Genomic DNA, 13,394 nt, shown 5'->3' with positions numbered 1-13,394 from the left:
AGACACACTGCTCTGTGTTCAAAAATCTGTTCCACCCCGCCACACCCTAGGTTCCAGGAAGACTACATTTTTCAGTCCCTCACTGCATCCAAGTGAGACCAAGAGATTGAACACTGGCCAATGAAAAGAAGGTAGAGGCAGAAGGAACGACGCAGTCTACTTCCAAGCCAGGTCCCTAAGACATTGCAGGTGGTCTGTGTGCATCTCTCTCTTACCTATCCATGTGACCAGATGGAGAAGTCATACGAGAGAGCTTCCTGATCAGAAATATTTATATCAGACTTTGCTTGAATGGGAAATAGGCCTTTATTGTGTTAACCTATTAAGATATTGAGGTTATTTATTATAGCACTCAACACACTTTGATTGATAAGACAATTTAAAAAATATTTTAAATAGAGATATGTCATTTTAAGTTATACTTTTGGTATTGCTGACACACTTTAAAAACACAGCCATCCTAACAATATGCATTTTTCAAGATACTTTATTTACTGTCTTTTAGCAAGAATGTAAGTTTCAGGATCATTGGAATGACATCACATCTTAAATTTATGTTTAAAACAGACTAATAACAGATGGAGGAGCAAAAGGTTAATACATGCATACACTCAATGATCTTGTCCTGATTATGTTATAGCCTGTCGAGAACACAAGCAAGCCTTTTCTCAACCACCCTGCTGGGGCTATCCAAACCCTTAGAGGGTAGGGCCTAAAATCCCAAATGTCAGGGGCTCATGACATTCTATGTGATTTCTCTAGATGGAATGTCTAAGCAATGGTTTACTACCATAACAGAAGCCTCCTGGTCCCAGGATTATGAACAAAATATAATATGTACCTGCGTGGAGAAAGTAACAAGAGTATACAAGGAACCTCTTCCAAGTCAGTCTTCTGAACTAATAGAACAGGCCTCAAAGGCAGCCTGAGGAACTATGAGCTCCTCAGAGGTTGTGTTCAAGAAAATTAATTCAACCACAAAAAAGAAAGTAGACAACAAAATTAATAACTTTGGGATTAACTTTGGGGCCAAAGTATAAAATGGGTCCATACTCATATAAAAAAATTAAATAAATGGGAGGAAGAGACAAATCTCCCATAACAAGAATTCCAAATAATTTATGTAGATACTATACCCCTTCAAGGAGGTGGAGTAGAACTCTCCACCCCTTAAGTGTGGACTGCGCTTAGTGGCTTGCTCTCAAAGAGTACAGAAAGGAAAGGGGAAAATAACTCTACAGTGGAGAAACCTGGCAAACACTGCCTTCGCCAGGTGAGCAACACCATCAGCAGTGAGTCATGTCGACAGCCTGTACCGTTGATGTGATGTGATAAGAATGACGCTTTACCTCTGTGGTCTTCCTTCCCAAACCGGTAACCCCAAGGAAATCTTGAGAAATACATCAGACAAAACCAAAGTGATAGATATTCTACAAGATATCTGAGCAATACTCAAAACTGTCAAGGTCATCAAAAACAAGGAAAGTCTGAGAAACTGTCACAGCCAAGAGGAGCCTAAGGAGACATGACAACTAAATGCAAGGTATCCTGCATGGGATCCTGGAACAGGTGAAGGCCATCGCAGAAAAACTAGTGACGTTTTAATAAAGCATGGTTTAGTTAATAATGATGTATCCATATTGGTTCATCAGTTGTGATGAATATATCACAGCGATCTAAGATGTTAAAGGGGAAGCGGGGTGTGGGTTACATGCACACTCTCTGTACTATTTTGTAACTATTCTATAAAGCTAAAACTATTCTAACATAAAAAGTTTTTTTAAAGGAATCTAGAAATAAATTATTTATTTCTTTTTTTAACTTTTTATTTTATATTGGAGTATAGTTGATTAACAATGTTGTGTTAGTTTCAGGTGTACAGCAAAATGATTCAGTTATACATATACATGTATCCTTTTTCAAATTCTTTTCCCATTTAGGTTGTTACATAATACTGAGTAGAGTTCCCTGTGCTATACAGTAGGTCCTTGTTGGTTATCCATTTTAAATACAGCAGTGTGTACATGTCAATTCCAAACTCCCTGACTATCCCTTCCCCCCCACCCTTCCCCCCTGGTAACCATAAGTTCATTCTCTAAGTCTGTGAGTCTGTTTCTGTTTTGTAAATAAGTTCATTTGTATCATTTCTTTTTAGATTCCACATATAAGCAATATGGTACAATATTTCTTTGTCTGTCTGATTTACTTCACTCACTATGACAATCTCTAGGTCCCTCCATGATTCAAATGGCATTAGAAATAAATCATTTATTTCTTTTGTTTGTTTGTTTTTTTGTTTGTTTGTTTTTTTTGCTGTACGCGGGCCTCTCACTGTTGTGGCCTCTCCCGTTGCGGAGCACAGGCTCCAGACGCGCAGGCTCAGTGACCATGGTTCACGGGCCCAGCAGCTCCGTGGCATGTGGGATCTTCCCGGACCGGGGCACGAACCCGTGTCCCCTGCATCGGCAGGCGGACTCTCAACCTCTGTGCCACCAGGGAAGCCCCATTTATTTCTTGAAGAAGAAATCTAAGCATATAATTCACAGCAAAATTCACCACAATCTTCTCTACTTCTCCAGCTCTCTGAAACTCACTGATGGACTCTCTCCCCGAATCTATATTCATCCCTCATCTCCATCTGTCTCCCTGGTCACTTTCCTGCTTATATCCCTTCTTTAAGCTCCATCTTCCTTAATACAATATATTCCTTATCACACAGAACCCAGTGGAAATTTAGTTTTTCCTGTTACTACTATTTTTCTTGGAGAAATTAGGTGATCTGGCTCTTGTCCTCTGCACCCCTTCTCGTCTTTGCTTCAGTTCTGGTAGAGGGCTGGGGTGAGCTATGGTCGTGTTGATCATTCTCAGTCCCATTATATGCACAGCTGACATTAATAAATTAGCAAATTAAGGGGGAAAAAGGCAAGTCTCTGTTTTAGAAAAGCTACTGCAAAGTTACTGAAGGAGGAAGTAAAATGGACCCTTAACTACCATGCTTTTCATATTTACCCCCCCATATCATATATTTAATGAGTCACTGACTATTAAATTTGAAGGGAATTCAGTAAATATCCAATTCTATATTCTCAAGTTGCACATTAGAAAAATAAGGGCCAGATGGCCTCAGTGGCCACCTCAGCATAATACAGTTAATGACCAGAGGAGCCATGAGTATTCATCTCTTCTTCCTTGCTTCTTTCATGTTCTTCAAACACCAAGTTCAAATTTTTGTCACGATGCAGGAGAGCTACAGGCTTTGATATGGTAATTCTTCTTTCTTCTCAAGCAAGAAACATGGAAAGAAATAAAATAGCAAATGAATATACTAAAAGGATCAGACTAACCAAATACAATGTTATACTCTTTGATTTAAGGACATATCTAGAGATATGTGTCCAATAAAAGAGTTTGAATGAGCAGCAGGTCAACCTGCTTGATCAGCCAGCTGCCACTGCCTTCTAGCTCTTGGTGTTCAGAAGCGTGGGGCTTCTCAGCCCCATCTCTTAGGTATGCTCCTCATTAAATACACGGCAACCAATGTTCTCCTTAAACCTTTGAGAGCTTCAGAAAGCTAACAACTTGTTTAATTACTCCTGTCTTTATCATTTTCTTCAGTAGTCATTCACTCATTTGTTCTGGTATGTGTTTGTTCATCTACAAGTTGCCAGACACTGAGCAAGGTGCTGGAAATACAAACACGAAAAGGCATCATCCCTGAAGTCCAGGTGCATAGTGTCTACTAATTTAAGTGTTGGTGAAAAGAGTCAGACAGTGTTTCATGTCAAATCTACAGAATTTTTAATTTGCTATGTTCATTAATTAGTGAACATTATTTCATGACATATTAGGTAAAGACGTGAATGGTGTCTGTAGTAAAAACAAGCAAAGAAATTCTTAAAAACCAAAGGGTTCAAGAAAAGAAATGTAAATTGTACACTGTTTCTTTATTTTTATTTTAAGTGTGAATGCGTATACATATATATGTGTACACAACATATTTTAATTTCTATACATCAGTCAACAAAAATTCAATATTGGAATGATGTTGAAACATTATCCTGCCAATAATTATAAGTGTATCAAATCCTCTGTTTCTCTAGCTCTCTGACATCCGGATTATCCAGTAATGCTTTCGATACTTTGTATGTTCTTTATGCAACCATAGGATACCAGGGCTATCTCAAGGGCTAAATCAAGCACAAACAATTTAGCCCCTATTTACAATAGAAATCAAGAAATATTTTCTCACTCAGTTACACAAAAGTATGGGATTGAATACACAGCCCAGGTTGTAGAAGTTGTTATTAAAGAATGAAGTTATTTTACTAACTTTACTTATGCAGAGTATAACTGTAATGCCTTGTCATAGATGCTCTCTCAAAACTCATTTCTTTAGTTCACTACCTATTGACTTTTCTCTGAAAATCTGGTGTCATTGCAGGAATTATAAATAGTAGCTCTGTTTGGCACAGTCTCTGAGACTAAATATTTTTATTGTCCCACAAAATAAGAAATACTTCAAAATAATATTATATAATTCCCACAGCTAATCAGTTGGTTCTGATGCCACACTCTGTTCACGGTTGCTTTTGAAAATTACAATTTCTTGCATAGCCTTTTGTGCTAATGATTCAGTCAAGGTATAATGAAAACTAATTTATTTATTATCAGTCACTATTCAGAGTAAGAGGCAGAAAAAATGCTGCAGCAGCTTTCCAAACAAGCTCATTGCCTGAGATCTAAGACACATTCTATGAGAAACTCTTCACAAGAATAAAAATAACAATAGCTTTAAGAGTAGCTAACACTATGACATTTACTTTGCAAGCATCATTTTTTCTCAGCCTCAAAAAAACCCTATGAAGCAAATATAATTATAATCCTCATTTTATAGATGAGGATTTTGAAGGTCTGTGAGAGAACTTGCTTAAGCTCACACACCTTATAAATGATGGGGCTGAAATTAAACCCAATGTGGGGCTGAAATTAAACCCAAAACATGCTGCTCTTGTAGTAACTTTTAATAATTTTATCTTTCAAAAAGTATTGTTTAAACAAACAAACAAAAGATACTGTTTAGTTTTGGAGCAAGTGTCTAGATTAGTCATACTTCCAAAGTTGAGTTACAAATTAGAGCTACTCATTGGCATATGCCCTAAGTTCTATTTTCAGTTCTGCCATTGATCATGATATATGTAACATATGTGCACAGACACATACATATCACATCATTTACCAAGCTTTTATCTTAATATTTTAAGTTTCAAGCTGTGACTCTTCTATGTGCTAAGCTTTCCTGTTTTCCTGATTTTGTTCAGGATCTTCTCTTTACTTGGAACATTTCTTTCTTCCTTCTTTACCTAGTTAATGCCTTCTAAAACCTCCAGGTTTGATCAGTTACCTCACCTGATCCCATAAGCAGTATTTCAAACTTTCACCACTGTCTACTGAACTCTCGCCTTATGTTAGTTTCTAATTGCTGCTACAACAAATTACCACAAACTTGGTGACTTAAAACAGCACAAATGCAATATCTTGCAGTTCTGGAGGTCAGAAGTCTAAAAATAAGTTTTACTGGGTTAAAATCAAGGTATCAACAAGGTTGTATTTCTTCTGGAGGCTCTAGGGGAGAATATGCCTCTTTGCCTTTTCCAACTTCCAGAGACCACCTACATTCCTTAGCTTGTTGCCCCTTCCTTCATTTTCAAAGCTAACAGTATAGCATCTTCAAATCTCTCTGTGATTCTGACCCTCCTGCCTCCCTCGTATAAGGACCCTGTGACTTCACTGAGCCCACCTAGGTAATCCACAATAATCTCTCCATTTTAGTCAGCTGATTAGCAACCTTAATTCTATATGCTGTCTTAATTCCTCCTTGCCTTGTAAAATAACATTTTCATAGGTTTTAGGGATTAAGACATGGGTATTTTTTATCTCAAAGACATATCTGTACTCTCATGTTCAGAGCAGCATTATTCACAATAGCCATGGTATGGAAACAACCTAAGTGTCACTAATGGATAAATGGATAAAGAGTAGATAATGAATACTATTAGCTTTAAAAGAGAAGGAAATCATGTCATTTGTGACAACATGGAGGAAACTGGGAGGTATTATACTAAGCAAAATAAGTCAGACAGAGAAAAAAATACTGTATGGTATCACTTAGTGCAGAATGTTTAAAAAAAAAAAAAAAAGGCAAACTCATAGAAACAGAGTAAAAAAGTGGTTGCAAGAAGCTGGAGGGAGCTTCCCTAGTGGCGCAGTGGTTGAGAGTCCGCCTGCCGATGCAGGGGACACGGGTTCGTGCCCCAGTCTGGGAAGATCCCACATGCCTCGGAGCAGCTGGGCCCGTGAGCCATGGCCGCTGAGCCTGCTTGTCCGGAGCCTGTGCTCCACAAAGGGAGAGGCCACAACAGTAAGAGGCCCGCGTACCGCAAAAAAAAAATAATAATAAAAATTAAAAAAAAAAAAATATATATATATATATAAAGAAGCTGGAGGGTGGGGGAAATAGGGAGATGCTGGTAAAAGAGTACAAACTTTCAGTTATAAGATGAATAAGATGAATAAGGTCTGAGTATCTAATGCATAACATGGTGACTATAGTTGATAATCTGTACAGTACAACTGAAATTTGCTAAGAGAGTAGATCTTAAATGTTCTCATTAAAAAAAAGTAAATAATGAATGTGTTAATTAATTCAGTGGTGGAAATCCTTTCACATTGTATGCATATATCAAATCATCACATTGTACACTTTAAATATCTTGCAATTTTATTTGTCATTTATACCTCAATAAATCTGGGGGCGGATGGGGGGGACGAAAAGAAACCTCTGTTGATCCTATGACCTTCTCCAGTCACTGTCCTGTCATTCCCTTCTTGAAAGACAGTTAACATTTAGGCTTCATTTGATTGTAAATAGTCTATTTTAGGACTCTCTATTCTGTTCCATTAATATATATATGTCTATTATTATACCAATATCATACTCTCTTTATCATTACACACTTAGAATAAGTTCTGAAGTCAGGTAGTGAAATCCTCTAACATTTTCCTGTGTAAAATTGCTTTAGCTGTTTTATATTTTCTATCCTTTGCATTTAAATATAAATTCTAGAGTCATCTTGTCAATTTCTGCCCAAAAAAACACACAAAAAGCAAAAAAAAAAAAAAAAAAAAACCCTGCTGGGATTTTGATTAGGATTGCAATGAATCTGCAGATAAATTTGGAAAGAATTGATGTCTTAACGATATTTAGTCTTCTAACCCATAAACATGGTAACCTTCATTTATTTAGTCTTTAAATTTCTCTCAGCAATGTTTTATAATGTTAAATGTACAGTCCTTGCATATATTTTGTTAAATTAATCCCTAAATATTTCATATTTTAGATGTTTTGCAAATGGTACTACATTTAACATTAATTTCCAAGTTTCTAATAGATAGATATGTTTGATTTTTGTATACTTACCTTGAGTACAGTGACCTTGCTAAACTCAGTTATTGTTTCTAGTATCTACTTTCGTAGATTCTTTAGGATTTTTCACATTGTTCCTGCTAGCTCCTATTAGACAGTTTTACTTCTTTCTTTCCAAGCTGTACGGCTTTCCTTTTTTTTTTTTTTTTTCGGTACGCGGGCCTCTCACTGCTGTGGCCTCTCCCGTTGCGGAGCACAGGCTCCGGACGTGCAGGACCAGTGACCATGGCTCACGGGCCCAGCCGCTCCGCTGCATATGGGATCTTCCCGGACCGGGGCACGAACCCGTGTCCCCTGCATCGGCAGGCGGACTCTCAACCACTGTGCCACCAGGGAAGCCCTGTACGGCTTTTCTTTTTCTTGCATTATTATATTAAGAATTCTAGTACAATGCTGTATAAAAGTGAAAAAGGGGACATCTTTGTCTTGTTCTCAAACTTAGGCAGAAAGCATTTAGTCTTTCACCAGTAAGTTTAATGTTGTTCTTCACAGTGCAGTTTGTTCCATAATGTTAAGTGCTTCCACAGATACCCTTTATTGGATTGAAAAAATTCCTTCCTATTCCTAGTTTGCTGAGATTAAAAAATATCGAACAGGTATGAAATTGTTCAGATGCCTTTACTACATCTATTGAGATAATCATATATTTTTAATTTTAGTTTATTAATATGGTAGGTTGAATTATTTTTGAATATTAAATCAACCTTAGACTTCTGGTAAAACCCACGTAGTCATGATGTATTACCTTTTTATGTATTTCTTAATTCAATTTGTTAAAATATTAATCATGAAGGATATTGGTCTTTTAATTTTCTTTTCTTGTAACATCTATCTGATTTTGGTATCAGAGTAATGTTAGCCTCATAAAATGAATAAGAAAGTGCTCCCTCCTTTTCTGTTTCAAGAAGAGTTTGTATAGTGTTTGTATTATTTCTTCTTTAAGTTTTTGATGACGTTCATCAGTGAATTCAACTAGCTCTTGTATTTTTAACTATGAATTTCATTTCCTTATTAGATAAAGGACTATGCAGAGTAAATATTTTTGTTATCATTGTTAAATGAGTGTTGGTAATTTGTGCCTTTTAAGGAATTTGGTCATTTGGTCTAATTTGTAGATTTTTTGTGCATAAAATTATTTATGATATTTCCTTATTGCTCTTTAATGTGTGTAGGAGTTGTAGTGATGACCCTTTCATTCCTGATATTCCTCATTTGTATCATCTCCCTTCTTTTCTTGCTTGGTCTGGCTAGAAGTTTATCAGTTGTATATTAGTACAGTTCTTAAAGGTCATTTATTTTCTTTATTGTTTTGCTTTCTAGTTAATTGAATTCTTTTTTATTATTTCTTCCTTATTTTAGGTTTAATTTGATTTTTTTAACTGTTCTTTTAGAGTGGAAGTTTAGATAATTAATTTTGGAACTTCTTTTCTAATTCAAACATTTAAGGCTATAAATTTCCCTTTAAGAACTATTTTACCCGTATTCTACATGTTTTGACATGTATTTTCATTTTTAGTCAAATCAAATCATTTTATAATTTCTGTTGTGATTTTTCCTCTATCATTGCGTTATGTAGTAAGTGTTGTTTAATTTTCCAGTATTTGGGGGATATCCTAGCTATATGTTTGTTTCTGATTTCAAATGTGGTCAAGGAAAAATTTTTTATGTATTTTCTCTTTAACTTACTTGGACTTGGTCAATATTGGTGAATGTGTTGTGTACATTTAAAAAGAATATGTATTCTGTGGTTATTGCTTTCTTAATATTTTGACTCATTTTATCTCTTCACATATCATTTTGCATATTTTCTGTTGCTTTTCCCTCTAGTTTACTAATATTTTCTTTTTCAGAATTCAATCTGCTGATCTCATCCAGTATATATTATTTTCAGATATTGTATTTTTTCACCTCTAGGTGTTCATTTGAGACTTTCAGTAATTTATTTCATTTGTCTTCTCATCATGTCCAGTCTTCCTCTATCTTCTTAAACAAATTGAATATATCTATAATAGCCTTTTAAACATCCTTGTCTGCTAATTCCATCATCTGTCATTTCTGGGTCTATTTCTATGAAGTGAGTTTTCTCCTGATTATAGGTCATATATTTCTGCTTCTTTGTATGCCAGGTAATTTTTGTTTAGATGCTAGATGTAGTTCATTTTAAGGAGTTGGTTACTAGATTTTGTTGTATTCCTCTAAATAGTGTCAGATTTTATTCTCACATGCAGTAAAGTTAGTTTTTAATAATTAGACTTTTTCAGCACTTTCTTTTAAGGTTTGTTAGGGCACTTACAGAATAACCTGTGGTCTAGGGCTAATTTAGCTTCACTAGTAAGACAATACCCTTCTGAGGACTCTATTAAATGCCCTGTGTATTACAAAGTTTTTCCACTTTGGCCTGTGAGAACATAAACTATTTCCAGCCTTTATGAATTCTGGGAATTGTTCAGTCTATTGCTTTCTGAAACATCTTTCCTTTGCCTTGTGTATTTTCCTGTAATGCAGAGTTTCTTATCTGTGGCACTATTGACATTTTAGACATGATTATTTCTTGTTGGGGATGTCTTGTACATTGCAGGAAGTTTTTCAGCATTCCTGGCCTCTACCTACTAGGTGCCAATATCATTCTCCCAGTTATAAAAATAAAAATTGTCTCTAGACATTGCCAAATTTCCCCTGGGAGGCAAAATTGTCCCCTGTTGAGAACCACTGCTCTAGCATATTCACAAATCATTCCTTAGCCAAATACTCTCTGCAATCAACCAGAGTTCTTTTCCCATGTAACTCCCTCCTTTCTCATAATCTGCCCTACAAATTTTAACTACTTTTGTCTCCCAGATTCAGGTCTCTCGCTCCTCAACTCAAAAAACTCTCTGGGTCTATTTGACTTCTCTCTCTCTCTCTGGAAAGCCACTGAAAGACAGAGTGAAGCTTTTTTGCAGTTCTGTGTGACAAGAATTAGAGTTTGGAGCCATAAGGAATATACCAGGTACCCAGGTGAAAAACCTAGAGGATGTGGGTAATAGTAGAATGAGCTTAAATACAGCTTTGATTTGGCATAGTTTCTAGTTGGATTATGATAAGTACCACTCTATTAGCCTAGTAGAGAAAAAGTGCCATGTTTCTGGAAGAAGACGATATCATCTGGAACAGTCATAATTTTCACATAAAAAGTTCATTATTCAATCCAAAAATACTAGACACATCAAAAGACAAAACCACATGACTAAAATTCAAGAGAAAAATAAAAACTCTAAACATATCTACATGTGATTCAGATGTTAAAGTTAGCTGACCTGTACTTTAAATAACTATTATTAATATATAAAAATATATATTTAATGTTAGAGAATAACACAAAATGATTGAAATCCATCAAAAATAATGTGGAAATTATAAAATTGAAAAGTACAGTATCTGAAATTAATAACTAATTTCATGGGTTTTAAAGGAAGCTAGACCAGTAGCAGACAAATCAATAGTAAATATTCAAACTAATGACCACAGACAGAATAAAAAATACAGACCTCCAGATTCAGTGGGACTCAGTGAAAATGTCTAAAATTTTATAATCTATGTGTAATTGGAGTCCCAGAAGAAAAGGAGAGAGATTTAGGCAAAAACAGTATTTAAAGAGATTGTGACTGAGAATTATCTCATATTGGTGAAAGAAATTAAAGCACAGATTTTAAAAAGTCAAAATAGACTTTAAAGAAAGAAACATCATTAAGGATAAAGAGGATAATTACATAAAGACAAAAGGTTTAATTTAGCACTTGTGAAACTTGTATACACCTAATAAAATGGCCTCAAAACACATAAAGTGAAAATTGTCAGAACTGCAGAGAGAAATTAACAAAATAGACCATCACGTGAAAGATTTTAACATATCTCTTAGGAATTTGTAGACTGAGTAGACCAAATGATCAGAATATATACACATATAAGATTGGAACAACATGAATTAATAAGTGCAACCAAATAACATAGAAAAGTGTACACCAGAATTAGAGAATATATACTCTTCTCAAGCACACAAAAATATTTAGGAAAATTGACCACACACTAGGTCATAAAGCAATTCTTTCTTTCTTTCCTCTTTCCTTCTTTATTTCTTTATTTTTTAGTTGAAGTATAATTGACCTACAACACTGTTAGTTCCAGGTGCACAGCACAGTGATTCAATTTTTCTATATATTGCAAAATGATCACAATGCTAAGTATAGTAACCATCTGTCACTATACAAGGTAATTACAACATTATTGACTATATTCCCCATGCTGTACATTTCATTCCCATGATTCATTTATTTTGTAACTGGAAGTTTGTACCTATTAATCTCCCTCACCTGTTTCACTCAGCCTTCTAATCCCTCTGACAACCATCTGTTTGTTCTCTATTTCTATGACTCTATTTCTGTTTTGTTATGTTTGCTCATTTGTTTTGTTTTTTAGATTTCACATACAATTGAAATCATATGGTATTTGTGTTTCTCTAACTTATTTCACTTAGTATAATACCCTCTAGTTCCATCCATCTTGTAATAAATTGCAAGATTTTATTCTTTTTTATGACTGAGTAATATGCCATTGCACAAGATCTTTATGGAGAATGTTTTAAAACTCTATTAAAAGATATAAAGGAAAGTGTTACTAAATAGAATAGATCAGGTTCATTTCTGGAGAGATACAAGATTTTAAAGATGCCAACTGCCATCAATTAGGTATATAATCAATGTATTTTTCATAAATTTTCTGATAGGATTCTTTTGGCACCTTTGACAAATTGATTTAAAATTATATGGAAAAATAAATGTACGTGAAAAGATAAATTTGTAAAAAAAAAAAGAGAAAAGAGGGAGATACTTTCTTTATCAGAAATGAGCAATCAATAATAAAAAGTGAGGTCTGTCACAGGAACATTAACTATGCCAATGAAAGAGAAAGGGAATTCAGAACATCTCATTTATGACTGAGAAATTGACATATGCTAGAGGTGGTCTCTCCAAAACATGGAAAAGGAGATGAATTATTAGTAGATGGAATTGGGAAAAATTATTTCACTGGGTAGAGAAAAATAAATATGGAGCCCTAATTCATACTCTACATAAAAATAAAGTTTGAATGGACTGAAGACCTAAAATGTGAGAGGTAATGTTATAAAGTTTATAAAGAAAATGTAGAAGATATCTTTGTGACTTAGGGTTGAAATATCTTATCTCAACCAGATAAAAAGGGAAAAACATGAATTTGCCTATAGCACAATTAGGATATCTGTTCTGCAAAACTGAAATAGGTGACTGACTGGGGACAATTGCAATGTCTAAGAATGATAAAGGATTATTATGTAGAGTTTATAAGGAATAACTGTAAACCAAAGAGGAAGAGACAGACACACAGTAGAAAAGGGGAAAAAGAATATGAATTAGCAAGTCTCAGAAGAGGAAACCCCAGTGGTTAACACATATAAGAGATGTCAATGTCAGTAGTAATTAGATAAATGAGAATTACAATTAAAAATTCCTAATTTATATACATCAAATTGGCAAAAAGTAGAAGGTTAAATGATGCCAAATGTTGGTGAGAATAGAAACTCTTAAAACTCCCTAAGGAAGTATAGACTGACATGGCCATTGGAAAAGCAATCTGGCAGCATGGAGGGAGATTTGATTCATATATATTATTTGAGCCAAAATTTATACTTCTCTGTATTTACTCCATAAAAACCTATTAGGGGTTATATATTAGAATATTCACCTCATCCTTGATTGTGGTAGCAGGCTGCCAATAGTCTGTTACTAGAACATAGATAAAGGATCCATTGGAAGCATACACTGGAGCACTCCACTGCAGTCAGAATTAATAACTTAGGTATACATACAGCCACATGGATACATCTAGAAACTCAACG

At 34.9% G+C, this 13,394-nt stretch overlaps 1 protein-coding gene across 2 annotated transcripts in view; it reads left to right on the top strand.

Moving 5' to 3' along the window:
* HMCN1 (hemicentin 1) overlaps window positions 1–13,394 on the top strand; it is a 755,474-nt gene that overhangs the window by 125,157 nt on the left and 616,923 nt on the right. The gene's annotated exons all lie outside the window — the stretch shown is intronic.

This window comes from Mesoplodon densirostris, chromosome 2, assembly GCF_025265405.1.
Source record: "Mesoplodon densirostris isolate mMesDen1 chromosome 2, mMesDen1 primary haplotype, whole genome shotgun sequence".
NCBI classification, from domain to species: domain Eukaryota; kingdom Metazoa; phylum Chordata; class Mammalia; order Artiodactyla; family Ziphiidae; genus Mesoplodon; species Mesoplodon densirostris.
Note: the sequence above shows the minus strand (reverse complement) of the source record. Positions and strands in the feature narration are given on the sequence as shown.